Source organism: Camelus bactrianus, chromosome 14 (assembly GCF_048773025.1).
Source record: "Camelus bactrianus isolate YW-2024 breed Bactrian camel chromosome 14, ASM4877302v1, whole genome shotgun sequence".
Lineage (NCBI taxonomy): Eukaryota > Metazoa > Chordata > Mammalia > Artiodactyla > Camelidae > Camelus > Camelus bactrianus.
The window spans coordinates 24,243,506-24,267,078 of NC_133552.1; positions in this window are offsets into that span (position 1 = coordinate 24,243,506).

Consider the following 23,573-nt stretch of genomic DNA (forward strand, 5'->3'; position numbering starts at 1 on the left):
ATTCAAGCAGCTCCTGTAAATTATCCAAATTATTAAACATTTACAGTGAGTTTATTATTTATGATTTACTGTTATATGTCCATTTTTATATAGTTGTCAAACACTGGCTTAAATACCTTAAATATAAATATGTAAATCAAATATGGTTTACATCTAACTTTCCTTCCAGTGTAAAGTCTGAACTCAAGCCATTGTGATAGCCTTAATTCTTTTCTTGTCACATTTGAAGCACATGTTGCTGTTTCTCAATTTCATACCATTCTTCCTGCTCCAGGCCTGTGCTCCCCCATGGCCAGGCTCCGGATACCCTGGTCCCTTGCGGCTGAGCAGGCTACCTGGCCCATCCCATGAATATATGGTCAATTAACTTACCACACAAAAAAGAGGCAAAAATATACAACAAGGAAAGTATATTTGCTTCCAGAAATGATATTGGGAAACCTGGACAGCCACATGCAAAACAGTGAAACTGGACACCTATCACATATCATATACAAAAATCATTTCAAATGGACTAAAGTCATGAATATAAATGTGAAACCATCTTAGAAGAAAACATGGGAGATAAGACCCTCAGTCTCAGTCTTAGCAATGATTTTTTTGGGCTTGACATCAAAAGCAAAGGCAAAAAAAGCAAAAATAAATAAGTTCAACTACATAAAACTAAAAAGTGTGTGAGAAGCAACAGAAACAAAACAAAAAGGCAACCTACTTAATGTGAGAAAAGTTTGCAAATCATATATCTGATAAGGAGGATTGGGGGATGGATATTTGAAGCCAAAGAAGGGAGAGAAGACGGCGCTGTGCACAGACCTTCTTTTTTTTATGAATAAAGGAGCAGTTCCGTCGGGCCTGGGAGTTCAGCTGCGTTCCTTCTGTCTTCGCTGCGTCCACCGCAGCTTGACAATGCAGATCCATGGGGGCGCAGGGTAGGTGATCAGCTCCCGCACAATCCTCTGATTAGCTGGCGTTGAGGCAGTGAGGCGGTCAACACTGTCAACCCCCAGGCTACGGAAGAACTGGTAGCGGCGAGGCTGGAAAACCCACTGGCTGCTCAGGTGGACGGGACTTGTCTAAAGAGGAAGCATGAGGCCAGCAGAAGTCCCTGCAGGAGAGTGGAAGTACCGTTTGTGCATCCCACGCGAGCAGCCCCACAGGATATGAGTATTCTCAGCTGCCGTGGTGAGGACTCCCTAGGAAATTCCCGATACAGAGCAACAACTCCGCTTCAGAGAGTCCCGTGAAAAGCTGCGTCAACAAAATCCGAGGAGAATCGTCCTTGAAAAAGGAAGCTGAGCGTCGTCCAGTTCTGCCTCCGCTCTGTCTGAGACCTTCCCTGGCACACACAGCTCCGTCTCCACACTCTCACAACTGCCAGTCTCGCAGCACTGCCTCTTGAAATGCTGCTGCACATGAAAGCCAGTATTTGCAGCCATGAATTCACGAGAGTTCCCCTGGCTGGCTGCCTGGAACCGAGTCCACGTGCTGGTAACTGCTTGTGCACCTAAGTTACCCTGATTCCCTGTGCTTTTCTTCACGCTGGTCATCCTGGGGAAAGACCACATCCTCATTGCGATGCCCAGTGTGAGAATTCACAATTTAAGGGCTGATGTTTCCATGAAGGACAGCTGTGTATTCCAGCACAGATAATTGTCGATATTTAATAAAGGCCGTGATAGCCTTTGAAATGTAAAACAAACAAACAAACAAACAAAAAACTGTTAAAATAACATGTACAACATGTACATGTACAACTCAATGGTAAAAATATATTTATTTTATGAGGAAGTTAATATATGTTTTTCCAAAGAAGACATACAAATGGCCGACTGTTACATGAAAATGGGCTCAATACCACTAGTCATCAGATAAATGCAAATCAAAGCCTCAAAGATGTATCATTCACATCTGTATTAGATGGCTGTCATCAAAAAGAGAGCTCTGCACCATCTCACTGGTGCAAATACCATAATAAGAGACAAACAAGGATGTACATAAAGATTAAGTTATCAATCCAAGAAGGTATAACAATTGTAAATAATATATACACACCCAACAGGAAGACCTAAATACGTAAAGCAAATATTAACAGACGTAAATGGAGAAATTGACACTAACACAATATTAGTAGAGCAATTTAATACTCCACTTACATCAATAGACAGATCATACAGACAGAAAACCAATAAGGAAACACCGGCCTTAAATGACACATTAGAGCAAAATAACTTTAAACATGATTCTGCATTCAATTACAATCTTAGTATCTCAATACATGTTAAAATGAGTGTCAGTTTTATAGTGGATGCCATTTTCTGAATTCATCAAAGCTTCTGTGACCTCTTTGTAAGGGCAATAATGATGACAGAACAAATCAAAACAGGGATGGCAGCATGGCTTACCACTAGCCCCCATACTAAATAAATAAAAGGAAACAAAATAATAGAAACAAACAAAGACTCTGTAAAACTTACTTAGGTAAGTAGGTGGTGAAAAAAATATTTAGCTACAAAATAATTTATATAGTGTAACAGATTCTGAGGAAAAAATGCTATAATCCTTATACATGTCTATCATTCTTTGAAAATATCACAAATATGATGAAGGGTACATAAAGTGAGATCATACATTTATTTTTTGATGTATTCATACTTGAATACATACATTTTCATATTCACAATAGTACAATTTTCCCATGTTTAAAAAAAAAAAACTAAGAAGTGTTCAACTTCGTTTTATCGTAGCATATATATATATTGGCAATTTTCTTTTTAGTGTTTTATGCAGTGACCCTATTTAGTGTCTTCTTGTACTAGCTAGACTAAAATAGCATAAGGGATATTTTCATGATTTACATTTGACCAAATTACTTAACTAAGTTTTTTTTTGTTTTTTAGAAAATCCATTAACTAGGACTTTGGGCACAATTAGATTTATGTGTTTTAGAAATGTTATTACACATGTAACAAATAATTTCAGTAGCTGTGATCAGACTTCTTGAAGAGCAAGATATTGTTTGAGAAAACAACTTTGATAAAATTTGGGAATGGATGTGGGATAGGGAGTAAAAAGTGAGACCTTAATGTCAGTAACTTGCTCTTTTATGAGTTCTGTTTTTTCCTCCTTAGAAGAGAAAAAAGAAGAGAATAGAAATATTTGTACCTTTCTTTGACATGGGATGAATGGATAGTAAAAACAGTTATATGCATTCTTGTGCTTCTAATTCTTCATTCTAACTGCAGTGGCTAAAACGCCTTACAGTGCCTCTAGTGTTTATTAGTAAACATACTGGCCTTAGGACTAAAATATATATAATTATTTCATATATGTATTTGAAATCATATTATATAGTATCCTCCATTTCTATTTTCTTGAATCTTTTTTGATGAATGATTATTGAATATTTAAAGGATTTCTCAACCTCTATGTACATAATATGATTTTGTCTCATATTTATAAATATAGTATATTAATGAATTTCTTAATATTAAAGCAACATCACATTCCCATAGTAAATTACATTTTCTTTTCCCCAGAGGATGGACTTAGTTATTTTGTAAAATTGTATTACCTAATTTTCTGCACTAATTCTCTGTATTTTAATTTTCTCTTCTTCATATTTGTGATAGTGAGATGTTTTACAAGATTCCCAGTTCAGTGGCATCCTTTTCTGTTAGTCTGACAAAGTTCAGTTACTTTAAGTGGTTAATGTTGTTTGATTTGGTGGGAGGGAGGGGTTGTCCCTCCTGTCTTACAGAAATCTAGAATTCCCCCCTTACTTCTCTTTTCCCCTCTACCACCCAATTGCCATGGGATCTTTTTGCATTTCTTCTCCTCCAGAAGCTATGTGTTTGGAAGAATATCCCTTTGAATCCTGCTTGACTCTTTACAGACTAGAAGGTTCCATTCCTCCAGCTCTGCTCTGTTCCTCCTAGATATTTATTTTTGTATTTGTGTATTTATTTATGGTATTTTTTGAGTCAGAGTGGACTTAATCTTTCTGGTGGTTTTATTAACTCTGCCTCAGGTACCTCAGTGGCATCCATCTTTTTCTTAATAACCATTTTGAGGGGTTTACTTTCCTTGTCACAGATCCTTGAATAGGGGTGGAGGGCATCTGGGCAGAGGTAGACATGAGCTGTGTAATGGGTTTTATTGCCTTTTCCTTCTCTTACAGCTATTTTGCCATTTTGACATTCTTGATTATCAGGTGGTTTTAGAAGATGATTTTGCTTGGCGATTTTGTGATTGTGAAGTTATTTCCTAACACTGTTTTAGGCTACCCAGAAGTTTCATAGTATCATCACTTAACAGACCTAATTTACTTGTCTATTGTATTTATTGTCCATACTTGCAACATGCACACATAGTTATACATTATGCACATACTTGTATACACATAACCTAAGCTCCAGCAAGCAGTGATTTTAATTTTGGGGGTAACTAATGTATCTCTGGTACCTCAGCCTCTACATTAAGTGTGTTTATTGGTGATGTTGAGAGAATTGAAAATTGAATGTTTTTTGGTCTATTCAATAGACCTGCAGGAAGGATGAGACATTACCAGCAATTAGTGACCACAAAAAAAAACCCCAAAACCCCAAAAACTAAACCTTCCATGTAATATGATTTACAGATGATGAAAAAGAAAGGGTTCTCTCTTGCTTTTGGATCACAAGTTGAAAAAAGAAAAACAGTCCTGAGACTTGTCAAAACCATCCCCTAGATCCCATGAGAGATCCTATCAGCAGTAGCATAAAAAGTAGGCAAGCCAACTTAGACGTTTCAAGAGAAGGAGAGAAAAATAGATGGGACCATGGAGACAGAAAGCTAGATAATCCTGAATTCGAGGCAACAGACAGGTGTGAAGTCAGGGATCCTTTGACCTTTTGTTTTATCTTTAGTCATAAGGTCTTTTGGTCTTTTCTTTTTCTGTCTTTTTACTTATGAAAGGGTCTTGATACATATATATATATATTCAAGTGGAATGTCCAAACTGACTTCACAATGTTTGAACTGATTAACAAAAATGTTCCCAGTTGGTTAACGTGAATGCTCAAATCATCTTCAAATTTTTTCGTTATAAAGTTACCACAGAACATTCAAAATTTCTAATTTTTTCTACTGCAATTCACTATTTGAATCTTTGGTAGTATCAAGCACAGAATTTACCAATATATGATGGCTCTTTGTGACTTTAATTTTTTATTTCTCAAATTTCTAATTTGTTCTAATGAATGTATGCCTAATCTTATCTTCTCAGTTTCTAATTTTTTTCAAAATTCCTGTTTGTTTAAAATTAAAATTTTCTCTTTGAAAATCCAAATATTTATTTTAAACATTTACATGTAAATAAATTGTGTCTGTTGTGAAATTGCATTTCCATTATTGATTCATTCTTCTCTTTCATGACATTCATTTTTATTTTTCACTATGGCTTAAAGTTTTACATGCAAACTCACTTTTGATTGGGAGCTTCTCTCTCCTCTCATCTCCAATTCTATCTCTGTCTCCATCCATTTACCACCTTTCCTCCCTCCCTCCAGTTACTTTCATTTTTTTGTACACATTCTCCCCTACCTAGCAATAAAGCAGTTTTCCCTGCTACACTCCCTAGGCACTAATATGATGGAAGCAGATTTTATAATCATGTTTGTAAGCCATTGCTCTCCAGGGATATTGGTGATGCTGCAGATTCCCCGTGAAGAGAAGGCACAGCATGCTTCTGATGCTGGTTTCTGGGCACTCTCTCTTTTCCATCTCCTTTGGTTTACAGTTTCTGATAAAGACGTAACCCATGTCCTTACGTTGTTAGCTTTTTCTCTTGAGCCATCTTTTATCACAAGAAAAGCTTCACAACTGCCTTTCCTTATCTTATCTTATGTGGATAGTCGTTCCCTTTTTTCCTAAAGGAGTCATATATAGGCTGGTATCATTGCCTATTTAACAACCAGAGATCAGTATCATTCAACATTTGGTGATTTGATTTTATTTAATTTTTTATAATGACATTTTGTCATATTTAAACTCAGCTATGTCTTCCTGGTTCCTTCTTTTCATATTTGTTTTTCAGTCATTGCTATGTATTTGGAGCAGTAAGTATTTTCTCAGTGTATATACTCTGAGGCTTGTTAGTAGGAAGCTAAACTTGTTTTGCTCAACAGTGTCAAAATTTAACAATAATGGCAATGCACAGTGGTGTGTGTATGGCAACATAAATATGAAAATATAGACTAGCTAGTATTTCAAAGCAGTTAAGTGTCTTACGACCTTGTTGATGAAAATTCTTTCTTAGTTAGGCTTTCCTTACAAGCTCTGTTACACATATTTAACTCAACCCAATGGGACTTCCAGAATTCACAGGTGAAGGAAGACAAATAAATGCACCTGGAGAGAAAGAAAGAACCATATGACAGCTGTTGAAGACAGATTTTGACCATCTGTTATAGAGTGACTACAAGAGGAAACATAAGGATATTTGAGAATGTGGATTATGTGAGGCCATCATAGTATAAAATTTGATTTATATGAAATATATTTTTAGTCATTCAGATGACTAAAATATATTTCCCATATATAATTGGTCTTAGTCCATGGTTTCTGGGTCACATCTCCCAAAAATTCTTGGAGTTTTCTGAGTTATAAGAGGAATAAGAGTATCTTTTGTCATAATATTTGGTCTCTTGTCATCAGTTCCTGAAATTGCTTCAGAATCATAAAAGTAAAATTAGTGTCTTGTTGTTCAACTGAGTTTATGTTAATGAGGTAAATTTTGGGAGCACCTAAGGATGGGAGCTGGTTGCCAGGGGAATCAATCATGAATAAAGGGGTGGAAGTTTTGGTCCCAAGCCTTGATGTCCAGGGAGGGAGGATGGATTGGAGGTTGAACCAGTCAACAATGGCCAAATATTTAATCAATGCCTATGTAATGAAGCCTCCATAAATACCCAAAAAGATGGATTTTGAGATCTTCTGAGTGGGTGAACACATGAAGATTCAGGGAGAGGTCATGGAACCTCTGTGCCCTTTCTCCATAACTTGTCCAATGCATCTCTTCAATTTGCTTTTCCTGAGTTATGTCATTTTATAATAAACAGTCACTAAAATGTTTCTCTGAGTTTTGTGAGTGGCTCTAGCAAATTAACTGAACCCAAGGAGGGGTTGTTGGAACATCCAATCTATAACTGGTCTGTAAGAAGGACAGGACACAACTGGGCTTGCAAATGGTGTCAGAAGTGGGGGAGGGTCAGTCTAGTGGGACTGAGCCCTTAAGCTGTAAGATCTGAAGCTTTCTCCAGGTCGGTAGTACCACAGCTGAGTTGAATCACACACAGCTGTCATCCAAGAACTGCTTGGTGATGTGGGGACTCCTCCATCACCTCCATATTGAAATTGAGTCCAGAACCCAAAATACATAGCAATAATCTATTAACATAAAATTAATTAAACAAGCATGGACAAGATAAAATCACCTTAACTGAACAATATTACTTAAAAACAATTAATATCACCATAATCAAGCAGGATGTCTTTCTGTACCAGAAGTCAATGTGGTATAGAAAATACTCAAACCATTTATGCTGAATTACGGAAAAGTCTGCGGTCTTAGAAAATTGAATATTTAATAATGTAAGATAATGGAAGAAATCTCTTTGGGATAAAATGGAACAGTACCAACACCCTGACTACTGCTAAATACATTAGTAATTGAGGGGCTGCTGGAAAATCGAAAGCAAATGGATTTTTATTAAATAAAATATTTCTACAAAGACTCACTCAATTTTCAGTAAATTGTATTTTTCAATGTTTGAAAGTGAAAAAATACTTCAGAAATCAATTTTAGGATGTTTCACATATTCATAAATTGTTTCAGTAATCCACCTTTTTTATTAGAAATAGTTTGAATATTTTGAAGACTTGAATGAATGAATTACATACAATAAATGTTGAGTGAATTCTACTAGACTGTTAATAGGAGACCCAAGTGTAAAATGTAGTGATTGAATCACAAATCTGCTTCTCAAGAAACCAGCATAATGGCATAGCAGAAAGTAAGAGAAGTTTAGGACAAAAAAAAAAACTGGACAATTCTTCTATATTGTGAGGTGTTTTCCTGTGAGTCTTCTATATGTCTACATATCTTGTGAGTAGAAGCATTGACTGTCTTTGTAGTGAACTGTCTTTTTGAATACATTTGTATAGCTAACAGTCTTGGAAAAGTGAAATAGTGTCTCCCTTTAGAGAAAAGGGCAGCGCCATTTAATGTTCAGGATAATAAAGATAGTGTCTCTCTCCAGTTCAAAAGTAAGGCATACTTGCTACTTATTGCCTATTATAAAAGATTCAGCTTTCTTATGATCAGTGTTTCCCTGCTACAATGCATTAAGATATGTGCACACTTAAGCTTTTCCTCTTCATTTTGTCTTGAGGGAATTACAGGCTCTGGGAACTGGTAAAAACAATAACATTGGCTACTGTTCTTGCCATTGGTTCATTGTAAGGTCTTTTGCTTTTATCCAGAGGTCTTGCATACTTTGTCGGTATTTATGAAACTGTGGCAGGCTAATTGCACAGCGCTTGACAGACAAAGCTTCCTTTAATTGTAAAGTATGGTAGCACTGGGGAAGGGAAGCAGGAGAAGACAAAGATATTGATTGTACTGTGTTTCTAAGATCAGACTACCTTACAACAGGGTAAAGTCACTCAAAGGGAACATTTTGGTTAATTATAAATGTAACCCACCCTCATAATCAGGCAGATAATAAAATCAAGTATCCTACAGAAAGGATAACTTTCAACCAAGAGCTGGAATATTTTAGAGATTTGCCAGTGTTGATAGAGATATTTTCGTAGTGTATCATAAAAACTTGAAGGATTGTAAGACTCTTCTTTGACAAGACTTTCCAAAAATTGCTATTGTAAATATATTTAAATTTAAAGAAGCATATTCTTGAACACAAAATATACTTCATTAATATAACCAGCAAAAGCAATAAAAAGGAAGCAAAAAGGAGAAATACACAGTGTTAGACGGTTGCCTAAGTTACATTAAAAATTTGAATTATTTATTTGAGCAAGCATTGATTTGAATTGGGTAGCAGCAAACAAAAGTGGTTAGGAGTGCTCCACCAATAAGAATTAGGGACAAGCTTTTTATATAAAGAGGTGGAAGCAAAGCAGATAAATTATTTGATTGGTTATAACTTAACTGGTTGCCTTATTTGGAAAGTCTGTTTGGCTGTTTGCAATTGGTTTTTCTAAGTTTCACTTTCTCAGATTTGGGTGCATTGGCTCTGGCTTAGGTTTTGGTTTGATTATTTAGGCTAATGAGGCATTAGAGCCGCCACCGTCTAAAGGTTGCTTTGTTAACACACTTTAACAATGAATAGATAGATGATTGACACTTAGATTATTTAGATTGATCTATTTCTACATTTATGTCTACCTATCTATCTTTCAACCTATCATATCTCCCATACAGTGATAAAGTGATTTTTGGCAACTGTTAAGAAATAAGTGATCAGTGACATTTTTCTGATGATTTTTCATATTTCTTTTTGCTTAGTATCTTATTTCCAAATAACACAACATTTACATTGATTTCAAATAACTGAAACCTAGTGATGGACGCCTATATGGAAAAATCTAGGGATACTTATAGGCATATTGAACTACTCTGAGGATCCTGCCCAAAAATGATTGTTAGCATTATTGTTATTTTTAATTATTGTTTAAGAAATTAACAGTCTTGATTTAATTTAATAAAAGATGAATAAGAAAATTAAACAAAAATAACAAATGAAAAACACATGACTCCAAAGAGTAATTTCCCTAAAATAGTCTAATAATGCATAAATGATAGGAGAAAAAAGAAAACAAAAACAAAAACAAAAAACCATAAAACATCAAAACACAATTAAAGAAAAAATTAAACTTACAAATGTACATTTTAAAAGATCAGTTGCTAAAGGAAGCAAAAAAATAAATTTGAATGCCAACAAATGAATATTTTAATGTAATTTAAGAAAAAGACATAGTTATTTTAAGTAAAAGATGAAAAAATATCAACTTATAAGACTGATTGCTGCAACAGAATGAATCTAACATCTCTAAGATAGCAGCTAACAATTCTAGTCTTGAAGTTAGATTATTTGGATTTGAATTCCAGGTCTTCCACTAACTAGGTATGTGATCTGGGGAAAGTTTCTTCATCTGTTAATAAAGATAATAATGAGCATAAGAAATTTAGAGGTTTGTTTGAGGGTTATGATAATGTTTGAAAAATACTTAGAACATTTGATGAATGTTACAAGAAGAATGGCAAGAGTTCTAAAGTTTGTATACTTTCAAGATTATACCTAAGAATATAAACAACAGAAATTTCTTTCTCTTAGTTCTGAAAGCCTGAGATCAGGATGACATGGTTGAGTTTTGGTGAGGAACCTCTTTCTATAACACAAAAGACTGCCATTTTTGTGTTGTGTCCTCACATGGTCAACTCTCTGCCTCTTCTTGGGAGGGGCTAACCCAATTAACAGTGGCTCCACTCTCATGGTGACCTAATTATCTCTCAAATGTCCCACCTCCTAATCACACTGGAGGGTAGATTTTTAACGTACGAATTTTGGGAGGACACAAACATTCCATCTATAACACATGTCCACTACAGTAATATTTGTCTGTCCTGCTCAGACCAATTCTCTATTTGGCTTACCTCATCTTAGCTCATGGACCTGAGGGTGAAACCACCAAAACAAATCAGTGAGATGCCCCCAGATAAATTTAAGATTAAAAGGAGGGAGAAACTAAAGGAAATGGATATGAAAGAAGCAAAAAACTTCATGCATTTTATAATGATAAACTTGATTCCTCATAAACCAACAACTTAAAAACTCCTAACAGGGAAATCTCAGTGGCATCATCTAATCTGGCTTATGTATTGACCTCATACTTAAAAGTATTTTCCATAGATCGCAGAAACTGGCCATTTACTAGATATGGAAAAAGTGATATTGAAAATAAAAACAGCAAGAAAATCAAAGGGAACATCTGACATTTTAATAACTTTTGCTTGCGATGACCTTCTGTGATCTGGACCCTTTGTTTTACATAAAATTGGAGTTCTTCCGGTGCTTGTCCTTCCTCAGGCTGCTACCTGGGACCATGAAGAACCAGTTCTAGTATATCTTGGAGGTAGCCTTCTTCCTAGAAAAAGTCATTATTTCTTCTTCCCAAAGTCTTATTTTTTCTTCAAGTTGAGATAATTATGCTTCCTGATCTTATAGATTGTCACTGAAGACACACAAGATGTTACTGAATATATACAAGGTCACTTACCTAAACTGCCTGATTCAAATTGGGTAATTAGAGAAATCGGCAGAAAGCTTTACCTAGATAGTCACAGAAAATTAATGTATGCACTACATGCATAACTTTTAATGCAGGGACCCCTATATGCTTATGAAATATTTCCCAATGAATATGAGATTCTAACCAAACAGACTAGAAACAGATTAGGAGAAGTATAGACAGATGACGAGAGAGGAAATTCTGTGCAAACGGGACAGAATTAAAATGTGAGTGGAGGGGAGCACTGGTGTAACAAAAGGGTCAGATAATAAGGGTATCATTGTTGTTAGAAAACTTAAAAGCAAAATAAATCTGACTGTAAATTATGAATACTTTTATTAGTACTGTGTGCTGAGACTTCTAAGTAATGTCTCCCTTTGGTGATCCACTGAAGGAAAACAATTCTGCTTCACTTCCCACATTTTCAGTCTGTTTTTACCTAGTACTGAGTTAACCAATCTAGGAGAGAAGAAGAATTATGCATCCTTCTTGAACTTGCTGAGCCAGAAGTGTTTTCATCAGGCAGGAACAAAGCTACCTCAGCATCCCTAGAGTCATTTCAAATACCACAATTTTCATGTATTTTCCTCTTCTCAAAAGTCAAAGAATAAATGAGGAACTTAAGAATGCTGCTGCATCCATCTCATTTCCACAAACCAATGAATAAAAAACAATTTCACGAGCTTCTATAGCCTTCCCTGCTTCTTAAGCAAGATTTGATGTTATCAAGTGGAGAGATGATCGACTAGAAAGTGAACAAAATAGAAAATATCGATTTCTTTTTAGTTCATCAGTAATTTAATCAGTGTGAGACTTGTCAACCATTTACCAACCTTAATTATTTGGGAGGATTCGCTTAACAAGAATTTGTGGCACTCAACTGTCCGTTTCCTGGGGGAAATTCCACCTTCCTAGATCATTCCATCTCTCAGGGAAAAATACATAGGACATCTATTTTGCAAATTTAGAAATGATCTCTAACATGTGGTACTTTAACATGTGGTACTATCCAAAGGGTGCCTTCTGATGCGTACGGATTTTCTATTCTTTCAGTACTGGCATTGGAAATAATCCTTTCTTGTATATCCTGTATATAGCATCGAGACATGACGCTAATTTTCTTTCTTTCTCTCTCTCTCTCTTTTATTTATTTATTTATTTATTTTTGAGAATCTAGCTGAATCTTTAACAATTTTAAGGTTGGTCTTACTTTCCCTCTTCTCTACTTGTCAGTCATAATTTTGGTTTTTTCCTCTGTTTGGGGAATTTTTCTTCCTCATGTTTCATCTTTTTTAGGGTAGTCCCAAACATTTGGTTTCCTAGGCTCTTGACAAAAGTATTAAGTTTCCAAGGAAATTCTGAAGACCTCCACTAATGAGTTGAGACATTTCATCCACTGTTATGCCTCCAAATGCCAACTAAGTCTCCTCTGTGGTCACACTATTTTGCATATGCCTGGTTTCCTTTAATCTTGTTATTTTTTATGTGCTTTCCCTTAAAGTCCTTATAAAAATTTCCAATATGTTTCATATGAAACATGAAGAGATCCTGGGGGAGGGTAATAGCTCAGAGTTAGAGTATGTGGTTAACATGCATGAGGTCCTGAGTTCAATTCCCCAGTATCTCTGCTAAAATAAATAAATAAATAAATAAATAAATAAATAAATAAATAAATAAATCTAATTAACACCCCCCCCCCGATAAAAACCTAAAACCAAAAAGAAACAAAATAAAAAATCTTGATAAGTTAAGATGGAATGGACTTTTTTTTAACAATTATAATAACAAAGACTTGGACATTGGAGAATGCCACTGCATTTAACCCCCACACTACTGCTTTTGCTCATTCTGTGCTTGACTTCCATCATTTCTTATCATTGGCTTTCTTCACACTTTCTTCACCAGGCTAACTATTATTCTTTCAGTCTCTGATGTCACCTTCACTTGGGGAAAAAACAAAACAAAAACAAAAACTGAAAACAAAAGCCCCAAACATTGGCTATTAAACCGAACCCCAAACTGGGTTACGTATCCCTTATTCTTTGCTCCCTGGTACATTGTCCATACGTGGCTCTCAGCACTCAGTACAATTAAGGACTTGAGTTTCTTCACTTAATTTTTATCCCCAAAACATTAAAAATCTCTTGAGTAGTCTCATTTCTGTCTCAGTAAGCCTAAAACCCAACCATATGCACCTCTCCTCTCATGTGGTATAAATTCGAGGAATGCTGGCTAAATAAGTCAGTGTTCAAATACATTTAGTCTTACGAATATTAGAAGCCACTCAAGTATCTTGTAACAATTCTAGAAACAGGAACCATCCTATGGATAATAAAATGAGGTACAACTTCAAGATTCCTATTGCTACATAAACTTACCATTGACTCTAAACAGACATAGAAAATAGGGACTATGGTTATCAAAGGGGAAAGGAGGAGAGGGAAGGAATAAATTAAGAGATTGGGATTAACATTTAAACACTACTATATATAAAGTAGATAAACAACAAGGACCTACTGTATAGCACAGGGAACTATATTCAATATCTTGTAATAATCTATAATGGAAAATATTTTGAAAAATAATCTCTCTGTGTATATGTATAACTGAATGACTTTACTGTACACCTGAAACTAACACAACATTGTAAATCAACTATACTTCAATAAAATTTTTTTTAAAAATTAAAAGAACTCACAGAATTGGAGAAAATATCTGAAAATCGTATGTCTAATAGGGACTTCTATCCAGAAGATACATTAAAAAATTACAAATCATCAGGGAGAGAGTATAGCTCAAGTGGTGGAGTGCATGCTTAGGTACACAAGGTCCTGGTTCAATCCCCAGCACCTCATCTAAAAATAAATAAGTGAACCTAATTATCTCCCACTCTCTTCCCAAAATTACAAATTATCAATCAAAGGCAACCTAATTAAAAAAAATTGAATCTGCCCATTGGTGTACTTTTCATCATAATATACTGAAAACGTTAGTTTTATGTCCCAATGTGATCTACAAGTTCATCAGTTTATATTTTAAATACAGCAAAGAAAACATTAAAAAGACAGTTGTTTTTGTGTGTATATTTCTTAAAATTTTGCATTTTAATAAAAAAACCATTGAAACAGTTGTAAGCGTAACTATGAAATTGCTACTGTGTTTTTCCAGGCCTGTTGTTTTAGAAATTAAAATGAAGAGTAATCATTATTTCCCTTTTATTTGTAGTCAAATTAATTTTATTTTATAAGTATTAATATTCCATTTTTAATATTTTGTTTTACATAACTAAATTTGGAGAAATTAAGCCACAGTAGCAAGACCATCAAGGAGCAACAGAGGGAGAGGTCAGTATTCAAGCCCTGCAGGATGTGCACTGCCTGGGCTCACAGAAGCAATAACCCTTCAAGACAGGGTGGCCTGAGTGGGAGAATCGGGCCTCTCTAAATATTTCAGTGTTCACCTAACGAACATTTTTACCTCTGTGTGTACTGTGGGCTTATATATCTAACCTTTTCAGACAACTCAACATTTCCTGAGTAGCTGACTAAACTCACTGGCTATATATTAGTACATGCTGTTGCTTGCTCCTCCCTAACTTAAATGTTTTTTACCCAGGGCTAAATTAGAACATTCTAAAGGCAATGCTCTCTCTATTCACAATTAAATGAAAATTTAAATTATTCAATGAAAGCCATTCTAAACGGTAAGAAATATATATAAAGAAGCAAAATCATGGCCAAAGGTTGAGTTAATTATATTCTTTAGTTCACAGCATATTATTACCTAAAATATTGAAATAAGAGGATTATGTGTGCTTTGAGGATGAGTCTACATAACTTGTAAAATTATTAATTAATAAATATTAAATTTCTTAATATGAAATAAATAACAAAAGGTTGGTAAAGTGCCTTTATTAACTAAGTACTTAAGCTCTTGCAGAGAAATACATGTAATATACCAAAAACATCTGAAAACATTCTTTCGTATTTTCATAAGTTTAACAATTGTTCACAGGATATTTTAGCCAATTAATTAAACATCCAATGATCCATTGTTGTCTTCTTAGCTCTCTCTGTGTACTCCATTTTGTTCAGATTTCCGTAAATACTTAATTTCATGCATTTCTGGACCACATTTCTTCAAGGTATAAAAATACTTCCTGTGACCTCACCCACAAATAAAACTGTCACTTTGTAACTTATCAAGCAGTCTGAGAAGATGCAGGCTGATACTATGAATCTTTTCTTCTGAAATTCCTCTAGATTGATTATGCCATTTTTAATCTTTAGATATACCCCTGTTCCTTTTTCTCTGGATTTTTCAGCCTTGCTTTAAGATTTCCCCTCCTCATAATTTCCTGCCTTCTGATCACCTCCTGATGAGTCATTTCAATCAGCTCTCAGAGACTTGGAGCCTCTTGCCTGGTCTGATTTCCTTAGGGCCCCATCAGTCTGTGGTCTAGTAACATCTAAGGCAGCTTCCCTTTGTCTGCTGCCTTCCTAAAACAGTGAAGATTCAGTGCCTTTTATTTTTTTCTTGTATGTATGTTTTTCAGGACCTTTCAGATCTCATTTTCCCCTTCATATCTGAGGAGCTTCTCCTCGAGGATATAATCTCAAGGAAATTATGATCTCAAGGAAAAGTATTATCTCAAGGAAAGTTGAATATCCTTTCTCCTAGCTTAACTCGTATCGCCTTTAAAATTCTGTCTTTTTTTTTTCCTATAGCTGCACATATTATCAACTTATTTCATATTCTCTTTGGAGTAGTAGAAAACCTGATTCCTAAAGACAGGTTATTCCAGAGATTTTTTAAATTACCAAAAACAGGAGAAAACATGGAGGACTCATCTTGGTCTGCCCCACCAGGCCCAGCACAGATAACTTCAAGTCAAAAGTCACAGACTTACACTGCTTACTTCACATGCATTGTAAAATTTAGAAAAACAGTACAAATACATAATCAATTCTCATGCCCTTTTATGTACAAATGTGCTATATACAGAAAAATGTTCTTCCTAGTTGCTGAATCATCACCACTTGCAGGGAAAACATGACCTTTATGTTCTGAGGTTCCCAGAAAGCCACGTGCTGCTGGTGGGTGCTGACTTTCTCACAGGTGCCTTAGGCATGAGGAACCTAATTTCCTGTGTTTAGGCAGCCAGACATTTGCTGAAAGATGTTTCCATAAACTGCCATCTCAATCTAAGATCAAAATACCTTTGGCCTAAGGCTTAAGACCTCAGATACACAGCCCCCAAAACAGAGTTACCATACCATCTAGTAAGTGGATTTCTGGAGGTATATATCCAAAGAAAATGAAACTATCATATCAGTGAGATATCTGGACTCTCATGTTCATTGCAGCATCATTCATAGTAGCCAAGGTATAGAAACAAATAATCTCATTTTCTGTCCATGGATGAATGAATAAAGGATGATAAATAAATATGTACATATAAAATATGAAATATTATTTAGTCTTCCAAAAGAAGGAAATTCAATCATTTGTGACAATATGGATAAACTTGGAGGGCAATATGCTAAGTGAAATAAGTCAGACAGTAAAGCAAATACCACATGGTTATCACTTATATGTACAATAAACAAAAGAAAAGAAAAGAAAAAGTGAACTAATAGAAATAAAGTATAGAAACGTGGTTTCAAGGGGCTGGAGGTGAGGAAAATGGGGAGAGGTTGGTAAAATGATACAAACTTTCCGTTATAAGCTGAGTAAGTTCTGAGGATCTGATGTATAATATGGTTACTACAATTGATAACACTGTATTGTATAACTGAAATTTGCTAAGATGATAGAAGTTATATGTTCTCACACACAGGCCACACACAAGGTAAATATGTGAGGTAATGAATGTGTTAACTGGATGCAAGGAATCCTTTCAGGGTGCATACGTACATTAAATCATCACGTTGCTCACTTTAAATGTCTTACAACTTTATTTGTCAATTGTAACTCAATAAAGCTAAAAAAATAGTAGTTACATCTTGCTTCCTAATTAAATTGAGAAATATGACATTTATCTTTATGGATGCTTTTCTGGCAAAAAAAATCCAGAGGGGGAAAAATAGATATTTTCAAAAGAGTAGAAACATTGCAAAATTCTAGTTATAATAGCTATAGTAAAATAAGAATTCTCATTTTTACTCTTTCTTATTTCTTTAATCTACTGTATTTAAAATTACAATTATTTTTTTTTCAAATGATTATACAGCACTACTGCTTTTTTTTTTTCTTTTGGTGTATAGTTCTATGAATTTTCACACATTTGTTAATGTATGTAAAGACTACCATAAACAGGTACAGAACAGTTTCATCATCCCCACGAAATTTTTTGTGTTATCCCTTTTTAAAAGTGACAACTGCCCTTACCCCTAAACCATGGCGTTCACAGATCCTCAATACTATAAAATTCTATAGCACCATAGTTTTGTCTTTTCAAAAACAGCATGTAAGTGGCATCAAAAATTTGAAATCATTTGGTTCCTTTCACGCAATGTAATCCTTTCTGATTCATCCCAATTTTTGCGTGTTATCGATTTTCATTCCTTTTTATCATTGAGTAGTATCCTGTTGCATGGGTGTATCACACTTTGTTTAGCCTTCAACCATTGAAGACATTTGAGTTGTGTCCAGTGTTGGCAATCATGAATAGTTGTTATAAACAATCATATTGGCAATTGTGACTAGTGCTGCTATAAATAATCATATATGTATGTTTATATATACACAACTTTTTAGTTCCCTTGGATGAATGCCTAGGAAGAGGATTGCTGGGTCATTTGTTAAGTGTATATTTAAATTAAAAAAAAAATAACCTACCAAACTGTTTTCTGGAGAGGCTGTACCATTTTGCTTTCCCACTAGCAATGCATGAGAGTTCCAGTTGCTTCACATCTTAAATTATGGTTTTAATTTATTTTGATCCCAAATCTAAATAAGATAATCCCATTGTTTATATAGAAATATATTCTTTATAGCTGGCAATTTCATTTTATTTAAAAATATAGATAACATTTAAACCCAGTTCTTACTGGTCTAGCTATTAAGAAAACACAAAAATGCTAGAATTAACTTTTATATCATTGAAGCATTAGTTAAATTTCAAATTCCTGTTTGAATCATATAATAATTTTCCAAACTAAAAAAATATAGTGGTTTTTGTAGTCTGTCAGGACATCACTGATCTTGTAGAAATCGATTTTATACTAACAAATTTGACAATTTGGATGAACGGAAAAACTCCTCAAATATGCAACTGACTAAATCTAATGATAGAACAAATAAAAAGATTGAATAGTATATCCAGAACAACAATTGAATCATTTATTAAAAAGTCATTTGATAAAGAGACCCCAGGATCACCTTGCCACTGGTTTCATCAGATAATTCTTCTAAATATCTAATCTTATTCCTAGTAGTAATTCAATTTTACACAAGTCATTTAAAGAATAGAAAAGGAAAAAAAGCCACACCCAACCTTTATAAGACTAGCATAAATTTGATTCTAACTTTCAGTTAGAAGGGAAGAATTGACAAGATTGGCTTTGGAGTAAGAGATCTAGTTTCAAGCATCTCTTCAGTCTCTTCCTGGCTGTGACTGAGAGCAAGCTATTTTACCTTTTGAAGAACAGGCCTCCAAATATTGATCTGATGAGGAGTGAGATTATATACACACATATATTATATATGTCATATATGAAGAAAGAGAGAAAGAGGGAGAGAAGACAGAAGTTCTTCACCATACTTGGAATATACTAAGTGCTCTTCCATGACAGCAGTTATAATAATAATGTATTTTAAGTATATTTATGTAATAGTATTATTATTAACATTATTAATTTTTCAAATACAATTCTATCTAGATGCATGAAAAGTGTTACTTTTAAATTGTCCTTTAAAAAGCTCCTCCCTTTTCTTTATATGATTCATAATAAGCATAAGGTGTATGCATAAAACTTTTTTGATAAATATTTCAATGATTTATTTGGATAGCCATTTGAAGCATCCTACATTCCATCTGTTAATATTATATATTTAATTATATCCTCTTATTTACTTTTTAAGAATCTGTATTTCTAAATTAGGGACATATTATTCCATTCTTTAAACAATAAACTATCCCAGTTTTCAAAGTCCATGAAATTCTGATTATTATATGCTTTTGCTTGTCATCTTTCTCTGTCCCTCCTGGAGGCTTTGGGGGTTCTGTGGCAGCTGTTAATAACTTTTCTCCTCAGAAAAGAAATGGTAAGTAGTAGTTCTTTCTAGACCTGGTATCTGTGGGTCTACGGACCATGACTCCTTAGATATTGTCTCATGAGCTATGGTAACTATCTGAGTATAAAATGGAGACATATTATGGCTGAAACAGCTCCACATGCGTAAGTTTAATGAGTATTTACACTTTCTAGAATCTTCATATGTTAATCTGAGCCAGAGTGCTTCCTGTTTAGGCCAGAAAGGACCAATAGAGCACTTTGGAGGTCTTAGACCTCTCTTGGCCTTTTTCTCCTCTGTATCCTTGAAAACTAGCGAAGTTTCCTACTGGCTAAGTCCTCTGAATTCTGAGTCTGATGTACCATCTTATCCAGCTGCCTCACACTGACATCGTTTGTGAGTTATCTTTTAGAGTGTCTCAGTCCATTTTAGCTGCTAAAACAGAATACAAGAGACTGAGTGGCTTATAAAAAAAAATTATTTCTACAGTTCTGGAGGCTGGGACATCTAAGATCATGATACTTGCAAGTTCACTGGGGTTGTTGGTAAGGGCACACTTTCTGGCTCATAGACGGAACTGTGTCCTCACATGGTAGAAGAGGGTAAGGGAGCTCTTTTCTCTTTTGTTAGGGTGCTGATCCCATTCATGGTACAGCTCTCATGACCTAATCACCTCTCAAAGGTCCACTTTAATACCATTACCTTAGGGGGTAAGTTAAATCATATGAATTTAGTGGAGGGGGTCACATTCAAAACACTGCACAGACCCATCAATCATAATGGCTAAGGTACATTCTGGCAGACAAAGGAGGAGATAAAGAGAAATATGGTGAGGACTTGATTCTAGAATGACTGTTTGCTTATCCTCTATACAAAGTGACAAAGGCTTGGGGCAGATTATGGGTGATAAGTTTATGAAAGGAACTTGGGAGAAATACAGCCAGATTTGGCATAGATGGCTAAATGGAAGAAATGCAAGGCAGATGGAAAACAAGGAAAACATTCCATTCCCTGACATCTGTGAATTGCCCTGGTAAAGGAAGACTTCTAAAATAAAAGGCTATAGTAGTTCTAGAAAAATTCTCTCTCTGGAACCTTCCTTAAGCATTGGCTACCCGGGAAGATGTTATATTAACTTACAAACTCAGTTGAACCATTCAAAATAATTTGAAACTAAAAAAAAAAAGAAAAGAAAATTGTATAGGTAGGTAGAAATCATGGTCAGGTAGCCACCAAATGCAGAAAGTATCCTGTTAAAAAGTTAAAACCTTTTAAGAGGAAATGGTGAGCAGAAGTCTGCTGAGTCATTATTGACTCAGTTTTAGCAATAACAAATATGACCAAATTATCATATTGATAATTCCAGATACTGTTGAATAAAAAAGGTTATTTAGGCTGATGGTGGATCCCCAGGTGGCTGCAAATTTTGTAAGCAGAAACTTCGGTGTGACATGACAATATTCCTGCTGCAGAAGGTGAAGGGTGTGGGTTGGGGAGATCTACCCTGAGAATGGAAATTGTCCCATCCTCTCGTTGACCAAAAACGGAATGATTTTTTTTGCAAGTTGATGGAAAGATGGAGCACAAACATATCTAGATTGGTTGAATGATGGCTAGCGTATCACAGTTACTTTCATGCTAATGACAAAGATGTTGTTAAATAATTGTACATCTCACGGACATGAACACAGAAGAAACTATATGCTACCCTAGTCACACTTGGTGACTTCATTTCAGTAAGACCATCTCACCTATTCTAACTTAATATGAATGTTTAAATTCTCCCTTTGGAGTTCAGATTTCACAAGGTTTGTCCATAATGCTTCTGAGACTATGCTTTCTTTCTTTTTTTTTTTTTTCCCCTTTTTCCCCTACTATTAACTTTGTTTGTTTGTTTATGATCCTTCTCTTTGCTCTCCTTTATTAATCTTTGTTCTATGTGATAGATTTCAAGTATGGAAATGTACTTTTTAGTACTTTTAATATCCTATATTTCACCAAATCAGCTGGAGTCCAAAGAAAGACATTTTAATTTTGTTAGTGATATCCTAATTAATTAATGTCTACACTACCAGAAATGCCTTTAGTGAGCACTTTATAGTCTCTCTGGCTGATCCCACTCATTTTTATATCTGTTCGCCTACACTCAATTGTACCAGTTTGAGATGAGAGCGTTTCATAGTGGCTTACACATGGTAAGCCTTCAGAAGAGTTGATGAAAGAAATGAGAAGAAGGAGATAAATACACCATAGCTTTTTAAAAGACTGCCTTATATCTGTATGTTGTAGATCTGAAGCAACCTCTTGCTGGCTTTCTTTTCCTACTCCTTTACATCCCAACAGCCCACTTGCTTCCTGGAACTGTTCTAACGGTGAATTATCTAATTTCTGAAATGTGAGTTGCAATGCTATTTTCATTCTGTGTCCCTAAGTTGTAGAAGGTGGGAGTGCTAGCGGTTAAAAATACCATATTTATGGAGTTCCCAGTTTTATTTCCCTAGAGATGCTCTAGAGAATTTACGTTGCTCGAACTGTCAATCAATTCCAATGAGACAGTGATTCTCTAAGCCTGAACATTTGGCTACAAATTAGCACAGTTGAAAAATGATTAGGAGGTGGGAATAGTTTATTACCACCCATGGAAAAGGCGACTGCATGATTTCTTTAACTTTGAAAAGGCTTTGGGAATTCCTTTCGATGTGACATTATCAAAATTGGGAAACCAGCGTTAAGGAAGGATTTATTATATCATCAATGTCACTCACAAGCAATGCATGTTTATTACTGCAGGAAATCATTTCCCTTTATTAACATCCCAGTCGCTAGATTAAGTTTTTTTCTTTAATGATTCACAAGAGACTTATGAATGGCATATTTTAATATTAAATTAGTTGGAATGTTACATTAAAAACAAACTAATTAATCATGGAATTAAGAAGCTTCTTATACCAAAATAAATTTTTAATAGTGTGTCCTGTTTCATTTCACATTTTCTTAGAGATTATTCATAGGTTAAACTACGAGTACATCACATATAGACATCCACATCCATACATACATCTGCATATACATACAATGTAACATTTTTGTGTTCATTAGCTTGTCTTTGACAGACTGCTTTAATATTAGTTTATATCTCCTTTCTTTTTATGCCACATCCATGTAAAGTCAAGTAATTGATTTTATCAATTTGCTTTGTGAACATAGAATCAAAAGGAAGCTGTATTAATAAAATAGTTAGTGGCAAGTGAACAAGATGCTGTGTTTATAAATTTACCCAATAATGATTGTTATATTGCTTTGCTTCATGTACAATGCTTCATTGGACATTTAACTTTTTTTTTTTTTTTTGGTTTTTATAACCCTTATTTTAAAATAATTTATTGGCTAATAAATTTTTAACCTACTGCTTTATTTTTTGTTCTCATTCTTTGAGACACATGATTTAGAGAGGTGAGGATGCCTTTATGTGATTTTGATCAAGTCTTACTGCACAAGAATCCAATTTTAGCTATAAGTTTTCTCTGGTTTATTTCATCATTTGCTAATTGTATAATTTGATTTTCAGAGGACCATCATTTATCCTTTATTGTATAGTTTATTGCAGTAAGTAGTTTTATAATTTTATATTCCAAATATCATGTTATGTTTCATTTTGTCTTTTAAGATAACTCATATAATCCATTCCCCTCTGGAAGCTTAATGTAGTATTCAATGACAGCAGCAGCTTTAATTCACATTTATAGGTTCTCTCCTGAACTTTCAATAAATCCTTAAATTAAAGATTAAAGGCAGTTCCATATGGAAGGTACCCATAACGGATGGAAGAGATGATTTTAAGGAAAGCTAAGAATAAAAGGCAGACATTTCATGTGAAAATACACAGAAAAATATCATCCAAGATACAAATTATTTTATCTTATTTGTAACTATGAAGCATTTATTGACTGACCATTGCAGTATTTACTATATCTTAGTGCACATTA